This window comes from Argopecten irradians, chromosome 3 (genome assembly GCF_041381155.1).
Source record: "Argopecten irradians isolate NY chromosome 3, Ai_NY, whole genome shotgun sequence".
NCBI classification, from domain to species: domain Eukaryota; kingdom Metazoa; phylum Mollusca; class Bivalvia; order Pectinida; family Pectinidae; genus Argopecten; species Argopecten irradians.
The window spans coordinates 51,927,905-51,949,606 of record NC_091136.1 but is presented as its reverse complement, the minus strand read 5'-3'; the positions used below and the strand labels follow the sequence as shown (position 1 = coordinate 51,949,606).

At 34.0% G+C, this 21,702-nt stretch overlaps 1 long non-coding RNA gene across 1 annotated transcript; it reads right to left on the bottom strand.

Annotated features, from left to right (window-relative positions):
* Nucleotides 1–1,097: 1,097 nt before the first annotated feature.
* Nucleotides 1,098–11,776, bottom strand: LOC138320081 (uncharacterized). Its single transcript, XR_011208089.1, has 2 exons — nt 11,387–11,776; nt 1,098–1,819 (listed from the first exon to the last, which is right to left on the bottom strand). It is a non-coding gene; the product is annotated as an uncharacterized lncRNA (long non-coding RNA).
* Between the last annotated feature and the right edge of the window lie 9,926 nt (nt 11,777–21,702).

The window sequence follows — 21,702 nt, the reverse complement described above, 5'->3', positions numbered from 1 at the left end:
GAAATTAAGGGAGATTTCCAGCGTTATTTTATATTACAATGATTCGTGGTCATGGAAATCTAGATTCGTGCATCATTGTCTGATCCAAAATAAACTTTTAAAATGCATTATACGCATGTATGGTTTTCCATTTTGGATCAGACAAAATCTAGATTTCAATGACCAAAAATTATTGTAAAATGAAATAACGCTGGAAACCATTCTTAATTTCCACCATTCTGTCGGGTTATACATTTCTTCATTACAAAAGCACACGAATAATTAATTTAAATCGAAAACCAGGCATAAGAGGAGTTACAGAATCTGTCTCTTTACACGGTTTTGTGGTACATGCATTAATGGTTTCTCAAAGAATGAGCATAGCTTGAATGGGTTTCGATTTGACATTAGATTAGCTCCGCCGTATTTGTCATGTACCTGTATACATAATATCCATGTATGATATCCTCTGATCACGAGTGATATGTGAGTCGAATAATCGGCCGTCAGTAGTGATGGAGAACATCGAACCATAATGTTCATACTAAATGTGGAAATTTTTGCACGTGGATATTTTCGCAAAGTAAACTTTCAGATTAGTCGCGATGTGGTAATGTTCGCCCTGTACATCTAGTGTAACTTGTCAAACGATTTGCACCTGTTGATATGTTAGCGGAGATTTACTGTAAGCGAAATTCACAAAAAAAATCACGCTGTAAATAAATGTATTTCACTTATACAGACCAAAACAACCATTTCCCGTGTCTTTTTGAAAGGATTGAATTTTTGTTTTGCCTCACACATTTCCATTTATTAATTATAAATTAAATATATCAGTCATATGTACACGTGTTCTGTAAATGACTATGGGCGTCCATATATTGGAAAGATAAAGTGTATGCAAACTAGTAGATATTGGCTGTGAGCTAGTATAACTAGTAACAGTTGTAATACACAATCGTCAGTTTTCGCACCTTGACATATTTTAGCGGGAGTATTTTTTCAATTAAAAAATAAGGTAATCACATATTATGAAAATTGAGGCTTGTTATATCGTATATCATGTGGATAAACGGCAGATCAACGTAGCAGGTTTCATTAAAGTAACAATACAAAGATACAAAAACGAGCTTAATTTTAATGTATAAAATAAAATAACATAAAACATTTCCAATGAAAGCCATTAAAGTGAAGTCGTGGTAACATCGAGCACACAAAACGTCCAGACGTGTCTGATATAAGTATCAATATAAAAGTTTTCAGATTCGGTCATTCAACAAGGAGTTTCTTTCAGGAAACAATACCTAATATCTGTAACAAACAAGTAGTCCACATCTGGCAGACGAGATTCTGTCCTCCGGGCGAGAGAAAACGTCCCTGATGTTACATCACAGTATTCATTTGCTGTATAAAACAGTTCATTATATACTTTCGTTTCGTTTCGGCACACGGATATGGTGACGAATGGTGAGTTAAAATGTCGTTATCATTTAAAAATGGAAAATATTCTATCATCGTGTTTGTTGTCATGAAGATCTTGCACTGCCCCATATAAGTTTATATTCTGATGATTAAATCATCGTCATCTGCCGTAGATCCGACTACAGAAAGCCGCCACCTCCGTTTCTTCATTACAACAATGTGTAAAGAGTTCCATGCTGCTGAACTGTCTTCCACATGAGTAGCAGACGGTGTTGTAATCTTGGTCGTACGCACATCTGCTGTCCTCGAATTGTCGGTCTATGACGAAATGGCGTCGGGCGACCACGCGACCGTGTACGCACGTACATGCAAGGTAGAGGGTAACAGTCATGATTGTTAGAAAAGCTGTGTATTTCATCTGCAATGAGATAAAAGTAATACCAAGGTTAGAAAAAAATGTCTTTTATGAAAGAAGAAATCTTTGTACGGACCATTTCTGGATGAAGTCTATTAATACGGTAAATCCACTATGAAACAGCAATGATTTTACAAAAAAATTATACATTATAGCACCTGTTCTCGCCACACTGTAATACAAAAACAAAAGCTGAATTTATACAGTACACCTCACAGTTAAGTTTCAGAGAAACGAGCGAGTCCCCTAACATTGAGCTATTCTGAATTTAAGGAAGTCCAACACATTAATGACAACCAAGTAATTTACCTGTAACGAGTTAAGTCTATTATTTCCAGTTCTTTATCATACGCCTAAGAGAGTGAATGGTCACGGTTCAAGCACACTCCTGTTAGTTCTATCGATAACTTTAAAGTGATTTTAACCCAGTACGAAATCTCACAATATTCGCTCTCCATCTTTTCTTGACCAATCAAACACACGAAAGCGTGTGGAATATGACCCTATTGGTCCACACAATCTGAGTGTGACTAGTGATGTGAAGATATGGGGTATTTAATATGTTAAGTATGTAAACACAGATAGCTGTTCAGGTATGTCTGCTACAGTAAGATAATGTGTAGTACTTTCTATAAATACACGACGTTACTGCATTCTTGTAATAAGTTGGATTTTGATGATATCATAAATTGCACTGAAAATTAATTCAGGAATTAATTTGTTAATCACAAAATATCAGACAGCCATCGATCTTTTGTAGTTACGCGAGTCCCATTGCGTTGACAATCCCAAATGTTTTTCCTGATTAATCTGAGATTGCTTATCTTCCAGCACGTTTTTAAATTTGATTTTTACATACAGAATCTGACGAGGTTTTTCAATTTAGTATCAGACATTGCCCGTCATGTTTTTGAAACCTGAAACTACATCCTGCTTATAATCATCAAACGTTTGTATTGACAAGAACGGACAACCATCTTATCGGACATGCCTATTTCGTTATTAAGATTTAGTTTCTGTTATTATGACCGATGATCAAGAATGTGTTTTCCACATACCAGGTATTCATAAGGTCTTCATACAGATTCAATTTTCAATTTTCAAAATGTACATAGGGGTTTTAAGAAATCTTTGCTCTTTTAGCGAAGAAAATATAATCATTTGTTTGAATTATGAATGTCCTTTTCGTGTATTATCCAATTTTGCTATCTGTTGGTCAAGATTTGCTGGTCATCGTTTCCGGTCACACGATCGCTATCTAAATCAATGAGAAAGCGGAATGTCCGGAGTTATCACTGGACATAGCCAGTGGGGTAAGAGATAACAATACGATATATAGATAAAATACACCTGTACATCTCAGCAGGGGACAAAAAGGTGTTTCTCAGCAGGGGGTAATATGAGAACGTTAGGGATAACCCAGAAACACGACACATTTTTAGGTTAACCTTTGTTCTAGAAAATTCCACTCGCCATCCTTTAGTTGATAATAGAGCAGTTCATGACCATGACGCAATGTATGTTTTTGAGACAATATGTATGATATTTTCAATTTGGTTAGATCTACTAAATCGTCATTGGATTATATTTGCCAAGAAAATCTCATTTACTAGAACACTTATTAAATGAGTAACAGTAGAAAAGTGGTTTTATTAAAGCTCTGATTAACAGAACAATCAAATCGAAAATAATTGTAAAAAGTGATGGAAAAGGCTTTAACTTGTCGAGGAAGACCACTTAGTGAAGATGGCTACCATAGGCTTTCCCTGGTGCCAAATCCACTTGTTTTTGCAATACAATATGTTGAAAATAAAAAAAATATGAAATGGGTATTCTTCCATTTTACGTCTTAAATAAATTTTAACATTTTTGTTAATTCCTCTACAACATACGCGCTAATCATTATCATTGAAGTCTTATATTTTCTTTTTGATTTCACGGCGTTGTATCTAAAGTTTAATTTCTTTTATATTATCAGTAGAAGTATACAAACAGCTGAAATCGTGATTTATTCCTAAGCACCCTAAAGTAGAAAAACTGTTTTGATTATATTTATTTATCCACTGAGAGTTGCAATATACACCCAATCCATCCCTTTAGACGATACATAACGTACGCAATACCTTCCTGTGCTCTAATGTCTAAATATAGTCATGTTTCCATCAGAGCTTAGTTTAATGTCAAACACATCTAAAAACCTCACTTAGTACTAAAGCTCAGTGGGTTGACAATAAGGAGTTCTGCGTTCGTGTTTAAAGCAAGTAATTCGGTACACAAGGGACCATATTTTGATCACAGTTTTTCAGAACAAATGTTGAAAGAGGCAATAACCACGCACGTTAAAATTTAAATATAAATCGTAAACGTCAAAGTTCACAAATGAAACATGGATGTGTCACAATCTATAAAGATGAACCTGTGTAATCAAAATTGAATGTATTAAAAACACCTTCTCTAAAAAACATAGCAAAATGATTTGTTTCTTCATACTTTTAATCATTACTTTCGTATAAGAATTGAAACAAAGTCATACTTATAGTGTTAGTATGTCTCTTATCAGACTGTAGCACCATGCTTGATATTGTCTCATGACTGCTTTTAGATTGCAAAATGGTCCTGAACAAGCATTTGTAGTCACTGTTCTTTGGTCTAACTTGGTTTAAAATATTCTCCATTTTGTAAAGTATTTGAAACTAAGACAATATTCTTATATTTACAACTTGTTTGTTCGTCAGAACTTTTATACGAGACTATAAATTTTATTGTAAAAATTGGCAATATAAAGTTTTGGATGTTATTCAATGCTACTTCGAATATGATGTTTACAATTACAATTTGCAATTATTAGAAAATGCAAATATGTCATTGTTTTTGTGGTTTGTTAATGATTACGGTTGATTGCAAATGCTAGAAATGGGTGGATAACATATTTAATTATGACTTTATAGACGTTCTGATATATTCAAAATTGAAACATAGGGTAATCCGTATTAGAAATTTTAACAAGACATTACATTACCGCCATGTAAATGTGTCGATTTGTTTCCGGTACCATATGCCGAACAAATTTCTCTCAGTAGCACTGGGATTTTTTTTCACTCCGATCTAATCAGGGTTAGTGAAGTGTTTGTGTGGTCGTTCGCCACGGACACCTACCGGCCCTGATCAGCGGCCTCTCTCCGATCTCACGTTTAAGGAGTGTCCATTTGTGTTACTACAAACAATGTTGTATTGGCTATTGTAGAAAAGATTGAGTCTCGAGTGTAACTTAAATAATGATAAAATACCCTGGTCAAGAAGGTGCATCACGACATTGAATGAAATGAGGTAACATGACCCGTATTGTAATGGATTGGATAGTCCGAGACTTGTTTCCATTGTGTTAATGGCGTTTTTTAGTTACAGATAGATGCCAATCAATTAAATCTTTAATACAAACATGTTTGCTATATTTGGCTTCCAGCTATACATGGCTTCTATGTTTATAAGATAAAATCAAACAGCAGTTCTAGATTGAACGCTATTGATAATCTGATGAATGTCTAACCGGCATATTTGTTCGTAGTAAGGATGCCACTTTCGTGTTCAACATCATATGCAGTTTATACAATCGAAGAATTATCCACCCACCTGTACAATATTATATTCTTAACTTGTTAACTTAATCTTCATATAGATGGATTCGAATACCATACCTTTATTTCAGTGTAAAGCTTGAAACTGAAAAATGTAGAGACCAGAATCAAACCCCACTTAGTTTGACCTAACAATTCTGTGTAAATCCCTATTTTTGCTCTGGCCATCACGTGCAGTAGGTATACGCCCTCACGTGTCTCAAAGGAAAATGTGACTCACACAATGTAACAGAGGAACTTTGACCCATATATTCCAATAAATCTTATAATATACTGTGTTGCCACATCTCACACTTACCTGCAAGCCATAACTGTCTATCATTCATGTTGCAACTGTATTTATTGTAAAATGCAACACAGAGAGTACTTATACGAGCACAATGGTTTCGTCGTTTATCGCCGGGGTTTGTCATGATCAACAATGAGTCGAAAACTTAATAAAGTGAATCAAATTTGCATTTTGCAATGCTGCAGTTTATTCTTATATAAAAATCATGCATGAAAATGATTGTATACAAACGGATTTGACATTAAAAATTTAAAACAGAATCCACTGTTTGAGCTATGAATTGTTAAATATACTGTTACGTTGTGAATCTAATATCTAGAAGTTTCGAGTGTGGCTCACGAGCTGAATCCCGGTTTGCTGTCGTTATAAGCTAGGGAAGTTGCTTCAATACGAATCATATAAGGTTTCCGTTCTCTCACGGGATATTACCTTCCGTAAGTCGTATTACTACATGTATCTTAAATCGCTAAAACACAAATCAGCTGGGTAAAGGAAATATAATTTTCAGATTGCCTCTCTATGGCAGAATTTGGCTTCTCCAACATTGAATAAATCCTGCTTTGTTAGAAAACTCCCAGAATGAAATGGACGCAAACATAGTCAAGGGACGTTTCGGCGCTATAACGTGTTCCCCTGATTCTGTTGCAGTACATGAGATTGAATTATCCGCTCTTCAGCAATGGGAAAGCTCTTTTGCGTATCTTTTAACGGAATTAAAATCTCTATTAAATATAAAAAAACGTCTAGTGCAAATTCTATTGTCTAGAATCTTAATTTTCAAAGAAAAGCATCGAAATATTGAGAGTTTTTTTGGTTCATATTTATATATATTTTTTATGACCCTTGGCGTCGTTCAGTCAGATGTATAGAACGGATTTATTTGATTTGGTCTGAAAGGTTCTTAAGCTCCCGACGATGTCTTAAATTTTCTGATAGCTTACTATACATTTCTTCTGTGAAATACCTACACAAAAGAGTCTTTCAAGAGAAACCTTAATAATTTTTCAAGAAAGAAGTATATTTAAGTTACCAAGACATTTTACACCATTTGATATATGTTGGACTCAAAGCAATGCGATAATCAAATTCCCATATCAAAAATAAAATATCAAACGGATGACTGTTAATCTGTTTTGTGTTCTATGATTGTGGATCGAGGACACATTTTATAGCCATCAGGGCATTTGAATGGCTGAATTCTTATTCAAGTCTCACGGTATCAATTTGTAAAAAGCAGATGATAATTTGTGATAATAGTTATCTATCGATGACTTCCCATTCCCACGCGTGTCTGTGGTATGGAGTAACAGCTGATATGACACACGTGCGCGTGTTCACCAAACTTCCATTATTTTTTCTAAACTCTAAAACATATCTGCCATCACGATTTGGTATTCATGTTTACATATCGGATTTCTAGTTCAACGAATATCACGTTAATTCATTCATATCTTATGCCTTTAAGATTGAATCACGTTTCAATTAAATTTGAATGAAATAAATGTGTTTTTCCCTCCAGAATTGGAATCACACGTTTCTTTCCAAGGACAGATACATTGAAAGAGTTACTGTCTATCATATCTATTTCTATTCATCAAGGTTTTAATCTCTTTTATCTCTTCACTATAAATAAAAGCAATTAATATCATAATATGATTGCAAATGCCAATTACATCACAAAAATGACATTGATGATCAGTAAGAGTGGGTAAATATATCATTTTTGCTCCTGGTGTCTTGCTGCATGACACATATATTTGCTGATAGGTTAATGCTGCAAAAGTAGTCCATCAGATCCTAACCTAATGATACGCAATAAAATGTTAATGATCTGTTACCACCTTACAAACAGTTCAAAATGGCCCGTTGACCATTTGTGTCAACGACTGTTTCAATCTAATAAATGGCCATTCAAAGTTCTCCGCATCATTTGTTTTACGATATCCACGTCGTACCAGTATATCTTATATTGGACACATCTTACCATACCACTACCATAGGTAAGATAGCACATGTCCTTGCCTCTGGCCACCGTTGGATCCTAGAGTTAACTGATGGGGTCTATTATGGTTACAGTCCTCCGACGCCCAACAACAAGATACATGGTTTATATAGTGTGATGTCCAGTCCCACTGCCACGTCATTTGGCTTGTATTACGTACTCTCCGACATTTTTATACTCTCTAGCACGATCCTCTCTCTTTAGATCTTTCTACATAGTAAGTTTTCACCACTTAGTTCAAGAATATGATTTACAGCTTAATATCTCGACATTAAAATCTTTTAGCCATTATCTCGACATTAAAACCTTTTAGCCATTATCTCGACATTAAAATCTTTTAGCCATTATCTCGACATTTAAAACTTTTAGCCATTATCTCGACATTAAAATCTTTTCACCCATATAATCATCTCGACATTGTACACCACATTCAGTGCATGCATTGACGACCACATATATTATTAACACATTGTCCATTTACTTCAAAACCAATATCTTAGCTGGTATCTTACTAACTATGTAATTAATATCATGAATAAAATAGTTTTGCATTCATGTTTTAATTGAAAATTTCAAATGGACATTTCCAAATCTTATCCATGAATTATGTCTGTATGTCATATGAACATGTTTCACTATCAGCTTTTTGTAGGCACGTTGAACGCGGTTAAAGAGGAAAAAGGGATAATAAGCAATCAGACATCCGTGAAAATTATAAGATTTAAATCAGTCAATAAAATATGAATACTAAAGCAATAACGAGTCTTCAAGTAATCTGAACAGACCATTTAGATGAACAAAGTAAATTACAATGTACATGAATTAGGTGTCAGGCATGCTTTAGACATAACATATGGCAAACTATTAGTAATGGTATTACACTTTAACATGTCAGAGTAGTACACGTCAGGCATTTTAACATCTAAACAATTTTATGTAAAATGTCACTTTAAAAGTGACATAACTGAAGCCATATCTTGTTTCACTTCTACTAGTACAAAAAGCGATAAGATATAATATTTTTTAAATATTTTTTTTTTACTCTGAGCACCATTTACCAACTTTCGATATGGAGAAAGAACTGTAGCGAACAACAATCGCCAGAAAAGGTTAAATCTGCTAAATGGTGCTGATGGGAGAAAGCACCTGTTCGGATGTTGTCTAATACATTAATTGTATAAACATTCCTGGTAGCGCCGTTCTTGAACGATCTATACCCTAATGTTAACAGATATGTCAAATATTTACTATAGCAGAGTGATGAAAATGACTCACTCGCATTACGCACCTCTCTTGTCAGAAATAATAGCGAAAATAACAAATTTACAATAGGCCGCCAGTACCCACAACATAATAAAATGAATAAACAGAGATATTTTCATATTCATTTCCATATTCATTTCAGTAATCTTCTTAGGGGTGCTCGTCCTATTTCAATCACTTATTGTCTCGTCAAATCGATTACAATATTAATAAAGATCCCCGCCCACGCCTCCAATTAAACCCAACTGTAAATCATTGTTATAGAAATTTATGATTTATGGACTTTTGCAATCAAAATGTTTATCTAGTACTGTGAATCTACTTGTCATCGCTGATAAATGGTGTACATAATGGATTTAGTCGTGATCGATGTCGATGTTTAGATGTTCAGACAGATCCCATGTATATTCCACACCTTTATATAACCATTTGCAAACCACATGTATTAATAACCGGCCATATTTAACCTTGACTGGACAACGAACGGTCCATATCAGGAGCTCCAGGTGTGGGAGGCAATGACGGATGTCTGTGGTCTCAAATATTACAGTAAACGTGTCCAGCATTGGAGACGGACATTCGGCCATAAGTTCGTTAGGTAGTATAATAGATTCATATCAAAGTGTCATTGAACAACTTGCATATCCGAAACGAAATGTTAATTGATAATGGTTTTATATATGCTTTTGCATGGTTTTATATATACTTTTGAAATTTTCAGGCTGCCTAAAATTTATAACTAAAGTATGTTATTCAAAGCACAAGAAGCATCCTCAACAATGGCTAGCGGTGCAAAAAATGTATTTCCTAAAGTATCAATGTGTACTTCAAGGTCATTATTTAGTTTGAACCATAGGTTGTATCGCATCTCTTTATTATAAGAGATAAATGTATTTGTAAGATAGAACTGTTAATCCTTAGATTTAATACAATAGTATTTTAGATGAGTAGATGGAATTTTACCGAACAAAGGACTTTGCTACTGAATATTCTATTATTTGTGACATAAAAATTACTAATTTAAGTCCAAACGATTATAAGCTAGACCTTATCATACATTTGATGGTTACCTAGGTCTTTCATCAGTATCGAGGAAAACCTTTACCACCAAACCATCGGATTTCTATCAGTAACCAGTCAGCATATCATTTCTTAGGTCAGATAAGTGTTCAACCTCCCTTTTAATGATCCTAGAGTATATTAGTACCCCACTTACACCACAGGAGAAACAACTGAAATCACTTATTACATACGTATAAAGGAACATAATGCTTAGTTTTAACTAAAGTAAACCAACTATATTTCGCGACTACATTGAAAACATTTGCGGACTTAAAAATCGAATGAAAATTCCTTTTTATATTATTATCTATTTTTCGCGGAGATAAACTTTCGCAAATTTACGCTGATGGCGAAATTCGCGACAGAAAGGTGAGGTGCCAATATAGTTACGTAAATGTCTGTATACAGTGGTGTTAACATCTCTATTATCGTGATATAGACATTTTCGTGCAATTGTGAAGGATTATCATTTTGAACCCCTGATTCCGTGAATATATTGTAAAAATAAATTGTTTACAGTACATATTCACCATTAAGTTTACTCCAAAGGATCACGTTTTGCAATTTATTCTATCTTAAACGAGAAAATCAAACACTCGGTTATATTGCGACAATAAGAAAACCAAGTACATTATAACATATGGTTCTAATGAAGGATTCAATAGACAATTGCTATCTAGAAAAATAATCCAAATGACACGTACATACGAATAAATTATATTTAAGGGGGAGACAGGTGCGTGATTTCCCATAAATGCCCAACAATAGAAATACATTCAGTCTTAGGATTAATTCTAGCCTCTCTTAGTATGGATTCCGAAGGACAATTCTTAATATTCAAAGAAATTATAGATTCCGGAGGACAATTCATAATATTCAAAGAAAGTAAAACACAATTTGTCAAATTTCTTTGGATAATGCAACATTGAAAATTAATAAATCATTTAGGAATTAGTTTTTGCATTCACAATATTGATTTCGAAGTTTGTGTTACAGTCATCGTAAAATACTATAGGGTAACATTTAATTATTATATTTTTTACATATGCAATTATGTATTATTGTTACTCTGCAAGGATGAATGCTTAAGATCACACATTGCTAGAAAATATTGAACTTTGGAAATACAATACAATAATTACGGTTCTAAGAGGAGTTGCTACCAGGAAGCCTACATACATTAGAATAAGAATTGGATGCACATATATCATTGAAAACGAGCCATGTGCATTAGGCAACGGAAATTACCAAACAAGCATCTTATAACAAAACTAACACTTGTGAACGGAACAATGGTAGGTGTAATAAGAGCTACTCACTGTTTGCTGATGTGTGTAGTAGTCTCCGCTGTAGTAATCTCACGTTCCTCCGTCTGGTGTAGTATTGAAACAAACAGCTAGATTATATACCTAATACTTTCTCAATCGGCGACAAAGGTCAACGCCGAGGTCAAACGCTAAGGCACCACGTGGGTAGTAATGTATGTGTACTCATTAAGTTAATATACACTGTTAAAAGTAATATCTAAATAGTGATTTATCATAAATTCTATTTGAATAAGGTATGCAAACTTAAAAACTACATAGCTGGGATTGTGAATTCTATAGACGTTTTTGAAATAGAACACCCCTTTACTGATGACGCTGATTGTCTGATACGCTCACGCCTCACGATCTCCAGTCAATGAACGCCATTTGATACGCTGATGATATCGTCTGTATTGAACGTTAGATATGGACTTAATTGAACGTATGACCAATGTGGTTTCCGCTAAAACTTTCTGTTAACGATGGCGTAATACAACGGCCGGGTTATGAAATGATATCTTGACACTAAGGATTATCTTGTCTATTAACATAGGGAAGGTTTCACAGCTTTTAAACATAAATATTTTAGAACTTCAGCTAAAGATCTCTTCACCAGTGAGTAATAACAATATAGAATATTCTCTTCATTTTCGAGGGATTGACTCTTCCGTGCATATAACAGGTCATCCTCGATATATCCAGGGATTACCTCATCTCACAGTAAAACTGAAATCAGTTGAGGAGGAAAAAACCCGACCAATCACAGGCCTGCAGAGATCTCCTTTGATATAATCAAAAGAAACGTATTGTTATCAGCACTAAATTTACTGTATGGAAGGTTAGAAAAATTGTGAAGTACCAAAGCAAAAATATAAGTGTCCAATGTTCACTTGTTATCTTTAAAAGCTTTATTATAGAAAATATTGGAAATTATTTGAAATGTCAAAATTCAAGAAAAAAGGAACTGTACAAAGTGTTATCAAATGCCTTAGTATAGTTCAAAGTATTAAAATCTTCCTTTTCATTACGAGATACAAATGTAGCCCAGGGGTGGATAAAATGGTAGTGAAAGAAAATAATGTTAGGAGTATGAGGATGTTCAAAAGGTAACGTTCAAATCTTGTTTTAAAGATGAAAACAAATTCCATGGTATATATATTTTATAATAATAATCAGAGGCATTTTTTTTTATTTAGAAAATTGCAATTGGGATGTATTTTATCAACTTATCAAATAGTCATTCAAATAGAAACATATTTATGGTAAATACGGAGAGCACACAAATCACGAACGATCTAGAACAAAACTGGAAACTGTAATATAACAGTATATAAAGTCGAACAGTCAGGTTGTAGTGTCTAAACTATTCTTGATCTTAATTATTATATTAGTATTTCATTTACTTTCCGTTTTGAAGGTGGCTTGTTGATGAATATAATTGCACCTGAAGAAAATGTAACTGAAGATGTTCAAAATTACGTACAATGTAGGTAACGCGCCGAACAAACATGGGGAGTTTATCCGTGTAAACCTCCGTGAGGTCGGTATAAGTCATTATCTTAGTATTATATTTCCGAAAATATAACCCTTAGTAGATGTCTATTGATAAGACACGTGTGGCTACCAGATGAGTATGTTCAATACACTGATGTAATACAACACTGTGTAATTTCAGAGTCCCCAAGATGATATAACTACAATTTTTTTTTAGAAAATCTAATATTGTTCCATGGTGTTATATTATCATCTCAGTAGAAAACCTCCCCATTTATGGATACAGCTTCAGATGATGAAATAAATGGATTACTCAGTCTCACATTGATTTTATGATGTTGCCTGGATTTGACCTAGATTTTACGTTGATAAAGTAAATAATACTTCCACTTCCGAGACACTAGGTTCTAATCTCCTTGTGGTCTTCCAGGAGTGTTCACTACGTTATATATATTTTTTCTTCTATATGTGGCATGTTGAAACAGCATTTTCATATCATAAAGGTGCAATCATATTTGTTAAGATAACGACGTGTTAATTGAATGTTTATTTACATAATTCATAGAATATATAATTAAAGATGTTTAACCTCGTAATACGATGCATGTATCAAGTGGCCTGTATTGGAGTGTACTTTTAAACTGTAATATTCACTACTAGCATTAATGTTTTCCCGATAAAACAAGTATTCTTATTGAAAAATACAATTTAACGATTACTGGATATAAATGAATTTATTTCTGAGATATTGATTACCGTCTCTGATTAAGTCCTTTCATCCAGTAAAAGATCGATTTTATATAAATTGCACATGAATTAACTATGCTAACAAAATTAATCACGACTTTATATAAAATATTATTGCGTTTTACGGAGGGCAACGTGGTAGGTCAACACAAGAAGCTTATCAATAATTTCAGCACCGAATCGGGATGAACTCGGATGTAATTCGTGCTAGATAATGACCTATGTCATTGTAAGAGCAATTCACTATAGTATGCCGTTTTTTAATGTGCTCACAAAAGGTATGCACATAACATAAAATTGTGAAAATAATAAGTAATGTTGGAAAGGTAAATTTAAGGTTTCAGATCTTTCATCAGTTTTCATTTACACTCCAATGAAATTTTTTTAAAATGTGAACACGATTTCAGAATATATGAATATGATTTTGGATCTCAGTGTAGGACTCATCCATGTTCTGTAGGAAAAAGCCGTATTAACACTCGATCACAATAACACTTGTGTTATACAGTATTGCAATAACGATTCCCTTGGGACCAGGAGAAATAATTTCTTATAACAGAAATTCGCTATAGAGTTTCTGAAACTATAAATTAATTAAAGTCATAGGCTGATTGCATCCTCAATCAACGTGGTTAATATGCTAACTAGCAAATTCTAAAGTTGGGAACAATGTGTTCTTTGGCAGATTTTCCATCATAATCATATTTGATTGTCTGTCAATCGATTCCTTTTCACTTAAAACAAAAATGCTGCTACATTCAGCACTTTCAGAACAAAATTTTGGAAAAATTGCTACGAGATTACTTCGTATCATAAGCAAATCCGTTTTACATTTCTCACAAATGTATAAATAAAGAGGAGTCAAAACCGGGGATTTCAATTTACGTCGTAATAGGCAGAAATACGTATCAAGCAGAATCGTAACAAGTTAATAATTTTAAGAATTATTTATAGGAATACAACGAAAGTCGATTGGGCTAATTTTGGTAGAAGAAAAAAAATCGCGTTATTACGCAAAACTTTTGGCGTTATTACACGAAACTTTTGGCGTTATTACGCGAAAAATACAATATCTAATTACATTGTTTGAGCCTTGGAAGCCACATTTTGATTCCGGAAGCCACATTTAATATGGTCAAACTTTGTCATTTATACACATGACGTTTTCCGGAATGTTGAAGTTCACTCCAAATATATGTTGGAGCATCGTTCAATTCTGAAAATTGTTTCCATCTTGTTCATTCCAATTGATTTAGATACCGCTTTACAATTGATTTGCTTTTAATAACTTTCAGGCGTTAAGCTACCATATACTCCCGTACTCATGTGCATCCACATACTCTTTATGCTCATTATAAAATAGGTTCTGATTACTTCTCTGTAGAAATTATAAAATCAACTGAAACAAGTTGTCTTATAGAAATCGTTTGGTGTCAATACAACACTATAACTAATTTTGTTTGATTACTTTTTTATTTCCTTCTGTCCTTTCTGATGAGTGTATTGGTTTATTTGGATGTTACACTGTCGAGTGACTATCATCACGTGCTCTTTGTAGGGCCATCGCACTTTGAAGCTTCGGTCACAATTTATTATACAGATTTCGGGTTCATGAATATTAGTTCGCACCTTTGGATAGTGACATCTAAAATTGGTCCGTTGTATTTAATTCAACAAAACACAACTATCACAGTTTTACTACGATTGCATTATTTGCTTTAAATCTTCAATGAAATGAGCCTAGTATTTGATACTGAAATTCGAGAACAAAGTTCATTTTAACTAGACGCGACAGTCCCTTGACCTGTGAGCACGTACGTGCTGTTCATTCAAGGTTTGTCTTTTACCTTGTACAGATAACCTTGTACTTACCTGTGTAACCTTGCAATGATAACCCCGTATTAACACCTGTCAGTTGTATATCAATGACACCATACTTTAGCCCAGCTAGTGACAGCTATGGATAGGACTATATATATGACGTCAGTAAAGGTACATCTTGTACGTACATCCTCATCTTCTGTAAATAAGTAAGGTGTAACACGACCTCAAAATATCCTCAGTTGTTACAGTAGTTGAACTTAGGATCTTTTCTGTTATTGATGTCGCTCTTAATCAAAGTAATATAACAAACTCATGAAAAATTCCAAAACTGGTAGTTAAAGGTTTTATATATGATTTGGAAACTGATGTAACAAATTCAGCAAATATTTTAATTAAGTCTTTGGCAAATTAATATATTTGAAATATTTAGTACAACACCGATTCAATTATACTGAAAAGTGTTCTTTTATTGTACCTCTGCATTATGTAGTTACCATGTCAACCATCCGTAATATGCACATATTAAAAAGAGCACAACCTTGAACTCTTGAACTCTTGAACCAACTTAATACATTGTACGTATTTAAAGAGAATATACGCAAGCACTAACGATTAATATATAATTCGCAATGATTTATTATCACTTAAAAACAAATCACGGAATGGATACATACAAGGCCTAAACCATACATACTCTTTTCATATTTTTCTAGTAAAATAAAAATAATGAATCAGGAATGAAATAAAAACGTTTGACAGTTTTGAATTCAATCATTTTTTCCGATTGATCCTTAATTTGAAAAAGGTTGCGTTGATAACTTATTAGATATAAGTGTCTTACTTTCAGCTGAACAAGTGTCTAATCACTGTGTAACTTTCTACCGAGCCTTAATTCCCAATGACCTAGAATGTGGTGAGTAATGTTGATCTGTTCATTCTGTTATCCTCGTCATAGTGTACATCAAGTTACTACAGTGTAAGAACAGGACAATATGCAACTATTCGTGCAGTGCACTTGTTTGCGCTTACTGACTTTCTCTAACTTGCAACAGTCTGTTTTATATATAGCTCATACCCTCCTCAAAATGAAACGTGATGAACCTTGACAAAAGGAAAATGAACGCGTGGTTACCGAAGATAAAAATACTTGATGATCAAATATATAACGTATACATATTTTTACATTAAAACATTTCTGAAGGGTTAACTGTTGTCGTAGCGTGAATATGAACTTCGGCACTTGAAAAGTTGTCAAGTTAATTTAGGATACAAACAGATATGGACAGAATGACCTTGAAGTTTGAGAGCTTACCAATGGCCTTATGGTTAGATATGAACTAAGTACATGTGAAAATGCGTCATCATTCCCTGCCGACGAATACCTAAATCCTGGCCTTGACATTGACTTTAAATACAATACATGCCTTGTTGGTTGTTTTCCAGAATGTTTATTTGAATAAAATAACCTTGAAATATCTATTAAAGCCAGCTAGGTCTTATAAATATTGTTTATCCATTCTGCTGATTTGTCATCACGTGACTGCTTTGGCCTTAGATCGTCGGTACAAAGAGGCACTAGGGGAAAAAATCATAATTCTCCTGATACAAACTCTTATATAGAGAGTTATTTACACTATAAAATACAATGTAAAAGATCTTAAAGTGCAGCAGTTATGATATAATTTACATAAAACAATGATTATATTCACAGTGGTGAAAATGACATTATTTTAAAAGGCTATATGCACACGTAATACAAGGTCCCATACAGTCACGTACACCGTTGACAAACATACATTTTTTCCTCGTACATTTCAAAAGACATATTTTTCGGAATGCATTATGTAATGGAATATTAACATTGACTGTTCAAAACATTCTTTCCTGATATTTTATCGGTGTCTTACCATGGAACTACAACAAATACAAAAAAAAAAAAAAAAAAAAAAAAAAAAAAAAACATAAAGGTTTTACTTATTTATTTTGTACTCTGGTAAGATTTTGCATGAACTTTGGCGGTAACGGTATTGTTCCTTTAAGACAGCAAGAATAGGTTTCTTCATTCGTCATGCCAAGGGAAGATAGAGCAATGGAGGGTATTATCGTCAGGTTTAGCATCTCCGGAGCATAGCAAAGTCATGTCACACAGGCCCATTTACAGCATTGAAGTCACCCGAATGTACACAGAACGCTAGTCAATTTAGCAGACGCTTTAGAACTTGTCAGAGATCATGTACATTCTTGAATTTGTTTTACATTTTTGATCTCTTAAGGAAAAATGTTTTTGACTGACGTTATTCAATCACGTAAGACGAACCGAAATACAGCATAGAAAACATATTAAAGGTTTGAACATCAAAATACAAACAAATAACGCTTAACCTGAATGATCGTAGGGTCAGAAAAGTTCCAGAAGAACAACAGTTTACTTTGATAAAAATTATAGCAACCGGACTGTACCATTTATCAAAATAATGTTAAATTAAGGAAAAACTGGCGATAACTACCCCCTGACGATAATACTCTCAATTGCTCTAATCGCAATAGTAATTAAAGTTATATATTTACACGTGTTGTTCATGGGAAACATGCATTATACAAAGTGTGATGATCACAGTTACTTAAAATATTGTTACAATATTTCGACTTGTTTTCTATTTCTTTAGTTTTTATTGACCATTAAACATCCCATTATCTATCGCGTACCTCGGTCTTTAATGGCATTACAATTAAAGGACCACTACCTTTCCGAAATGGCTTTTATAATTTTTATAATGAGAATGTAAAACGAGATCGATCATTTTGTAGAGTCGCAAAAGTTATTAACTTACCGCGGGTCGTCTTGTGTTCCTCGCCGTCGCCCTAAATACCACGCGGTAATTGACTACCACGGCGCTAGACGGCAAAACAGCGAAATGACTCTCCACTGTTTTCATATATAACGCATGAAATCTTGCATGTTTTTGGTGTTGTAACCTCATCTTAGGCCATCGGTATATATTTTCTGATGCTATTTATGTTTATTAAGAAACCATTATGTTTTGCTCTGGAAAGGTAGTGGGCCTTCAAATATCACTTTAGTTTATAAAAATGCCGATTTCTATGGCAGGTCATTTTGGTGGAAAATATTATGAAATAAATCCTTTGCTAACTCAGTTCTTCCTATACGCGGTATGAAGACAGGACACCCAATATAGGTCAGCAACAAAGCCAGCTGTGTTGTTAGACAATATAACTGAAATGTCTATCTATTTTTTTTATTTCGATAATGTCATATCGGATTTAATCATTATATAATCTGATGTTAACGTTTCAAATTCAAAATGTGTTCTTCTTCCTTTGAACCTGTAAAAATGCAGTCGTTGGGGCAATCGTTCAACTATACATGTCGGATAATGTCACAGCACATCTTCTAGAGCGTAATAGAAGCAGCCCACTTTCCTTTCTATTGGTGTCCTGAAGAACTTTTGATTCTATTTGAAAACCTTATTGTTCATTTGCTGTTATAAAAGACTTAAACATAATCATATAAATACGTTCAATAACAGCTTGACCTGATTTTAGCCACACAAATAATCCGAAAGTGGTTATTTAATAACACTTGGTGCCAACGCCCGATAAGTTTACGACTTAAACCAACATAGGAGGAAAACACATTATAGGGCAACGTGAGCTTTGTATACTTTCTATGTATAATGCATTGTACATGTTGCATATTAATGTATAACTATTACATACACGGAAACCAATGAGCCTTAAAGGCTCACTACCTTTCCGAAACGGCTTTTAGTTTCTAAAATGGGAATGTAAAACGAGATCGATATTTTTGTATAGTCGCTAAAGTTATTAACTTACCTTTAATACTACACGTGTCATCACATTCTGAACAATATGATTAAAATAAATAAAATGTTAAATTTCATAACGCGGGTCGTCTTATGTTTCCCGCCGTCGTCCTAAATACCGCGCGGTTGACTATCACTGCGCCAGACGGCAAAACAGCGAAATGACTCTCCACTGTTATCAAACATTACGCGGGAAATCTTGCATATGTTTGGTGTTGTAACCTCATCTTAGGCCATTGGTATATATTTTCTGATGTTATTAATGTTTTTAAGAAACCTTTATGTTTTCCTCCGGAAAGGTAGTGGGCCTTTAAATGTTGTTTCTGTTAAAACGTCGTGATGTGCATATGTCAACAAAACAGCAAAGCTGAAAAAAAGTATAGTGTGTAGTACATTAGTCTGTAGTAAACGTGTAGGCATCAAAATATGATTAACGACTGACCTCTGACTTAATTGAAATATCTGAGTTCTTAACACTTTTACAGACTTATTTGATCTAAGATAAAATTATACATGCTATTTTGTGTCTTCAACAAATGGGATAAAGGCGAATGGGGAGGAATCTGACTATATCATGTGTCGCATTTCAACACCCATGGGTAGTCTGACGCGTGCTTTACCTGCTGTACTTCCTTGAGACATAGCCACACAAATAAATCTGTGTAGGATGATGCTTTAAAAAGATGGTTTCCTGTTTTCTTCATTAGCGTTCAAGTTTCTTTTTTCACAAACATATTTTTTTACTTCTTGTATATTTTTGGCTAGGATTTTTGATAAATTTAGTATTTTCGCAAAGCTTATAACGTATGCAGCACAGAAAAAAAATAAAATGGGCAACTTCAATCATTGAGTGGAGAATGAAAATTTGAGCACAAATACTTCGGGAACCATCTTTTGTAAAACAGTGAAGTAAATTGTAATAACACATAGAAAATCCTCTAATGATTTTGTTGATGGTGATTCCATTAATTAACTTGTTTCTCTTCGAAGATTTCACCTTGACTTACAATGGTTACATGTAGTAGTTTTCACAGGCCTTGATAAAAAAGAATTATTTTATTAATATTTCCCATTGTTTTATTGGCTTTTTGTGTTTCATAAAGTTTGGGGAGGTGTTCGACATTTTCTTTCGCTGACATTTTTGCACCAGTACATCTTAATTCTTCATTCGGAGGAGACATTTCACTAAGGCATTATTTCTTTACAAAATTATGACACGTTTCAGTGATGTTTTATGCAGTCAAATTTAACATTTGTAAACAACATTTTCAATAACCCAACTACCCTTGTGAAGGGTCTCTCAGACCCTCACAAAGGGTCTCTCAACAAGTGCTTGTCCTGGGGAAAATATAAAATATACAGTGTTTATATAAAATACATTGTAAATATAACGAAAATTGGAGTTGTCAAAACAAGTCAATAACAACCTTGACCCAATAGTGAATGAACGGAAATACATGTATGGAAACCCAAATCACGCACAGGTCCAAGGAAGGTAACTCAACATAATAATAAAGTAACACGTACAAAGACAGCGCGAAACAGCAACAGCACGCATGATACATATTACCTGCAAAGCCCCTTGGCGCGGGGCTAGATTTAGGACAATCAAAACGTTATTTCGTCGACTACGTTGGTACTATCAGTGAGTGGCTATCCGTGTATCGTCGGGTGTATTTCCCACAATTGTTTTGCAGACTACGGATGAAACAGCCATTTGAAGATCATTTAAGAAATTCACCAAATGCATTTGCATGTTTTCTTCAACTTAGGGTAAACAAAAAAAAAATCATGACTTAAGTTTTTTGTTTCAAAAATGTTGATTTAACTTGACGCCAGTCGTGGAATGCACAAACATAATGAATGTCAGAAAAAAAATAACGAAAAATTATTAGATGTAATAACGTCAATTCACTTTCCTTTCTTATTCCCTCTGACCTATATGAAAATATGTGTGAATTATTTAATGGCCATCAGAGTCGAATTTAGAAACTTGGCTAACTGAAGTTGATGGCGTCCCTCCCGCTTCCCAACTCCTAAACCTGCCATCATATAACCCGGGCAGTTGGTATCCCCTGGACTCCAATCTCTTTTTGACCATGCCATAATGTATTTTGTACATCTATGTTTGTTTTATTCTCCTATCTTCCGAAATCGGAAAACTGTAGCTGATTTCTCGCAATGAAGTGATTCCCATATTTCCGGTAAAATGTAAACAAACTAGTCACACTACATGTCCCACAAAGAGAACGGAAAAAAAGAACTGCCATAAACGGCTATACCGATACCATTTACGGACATTTGACGTCATATCGTATCGAGAGGGAATCATCAGGAAAGCCTTATAAATAATCGTGTTAAAGCAGAATTGTCAACTCTTAGTTAAGTAAACAATACGATGATGGCTAACTCTTGTGA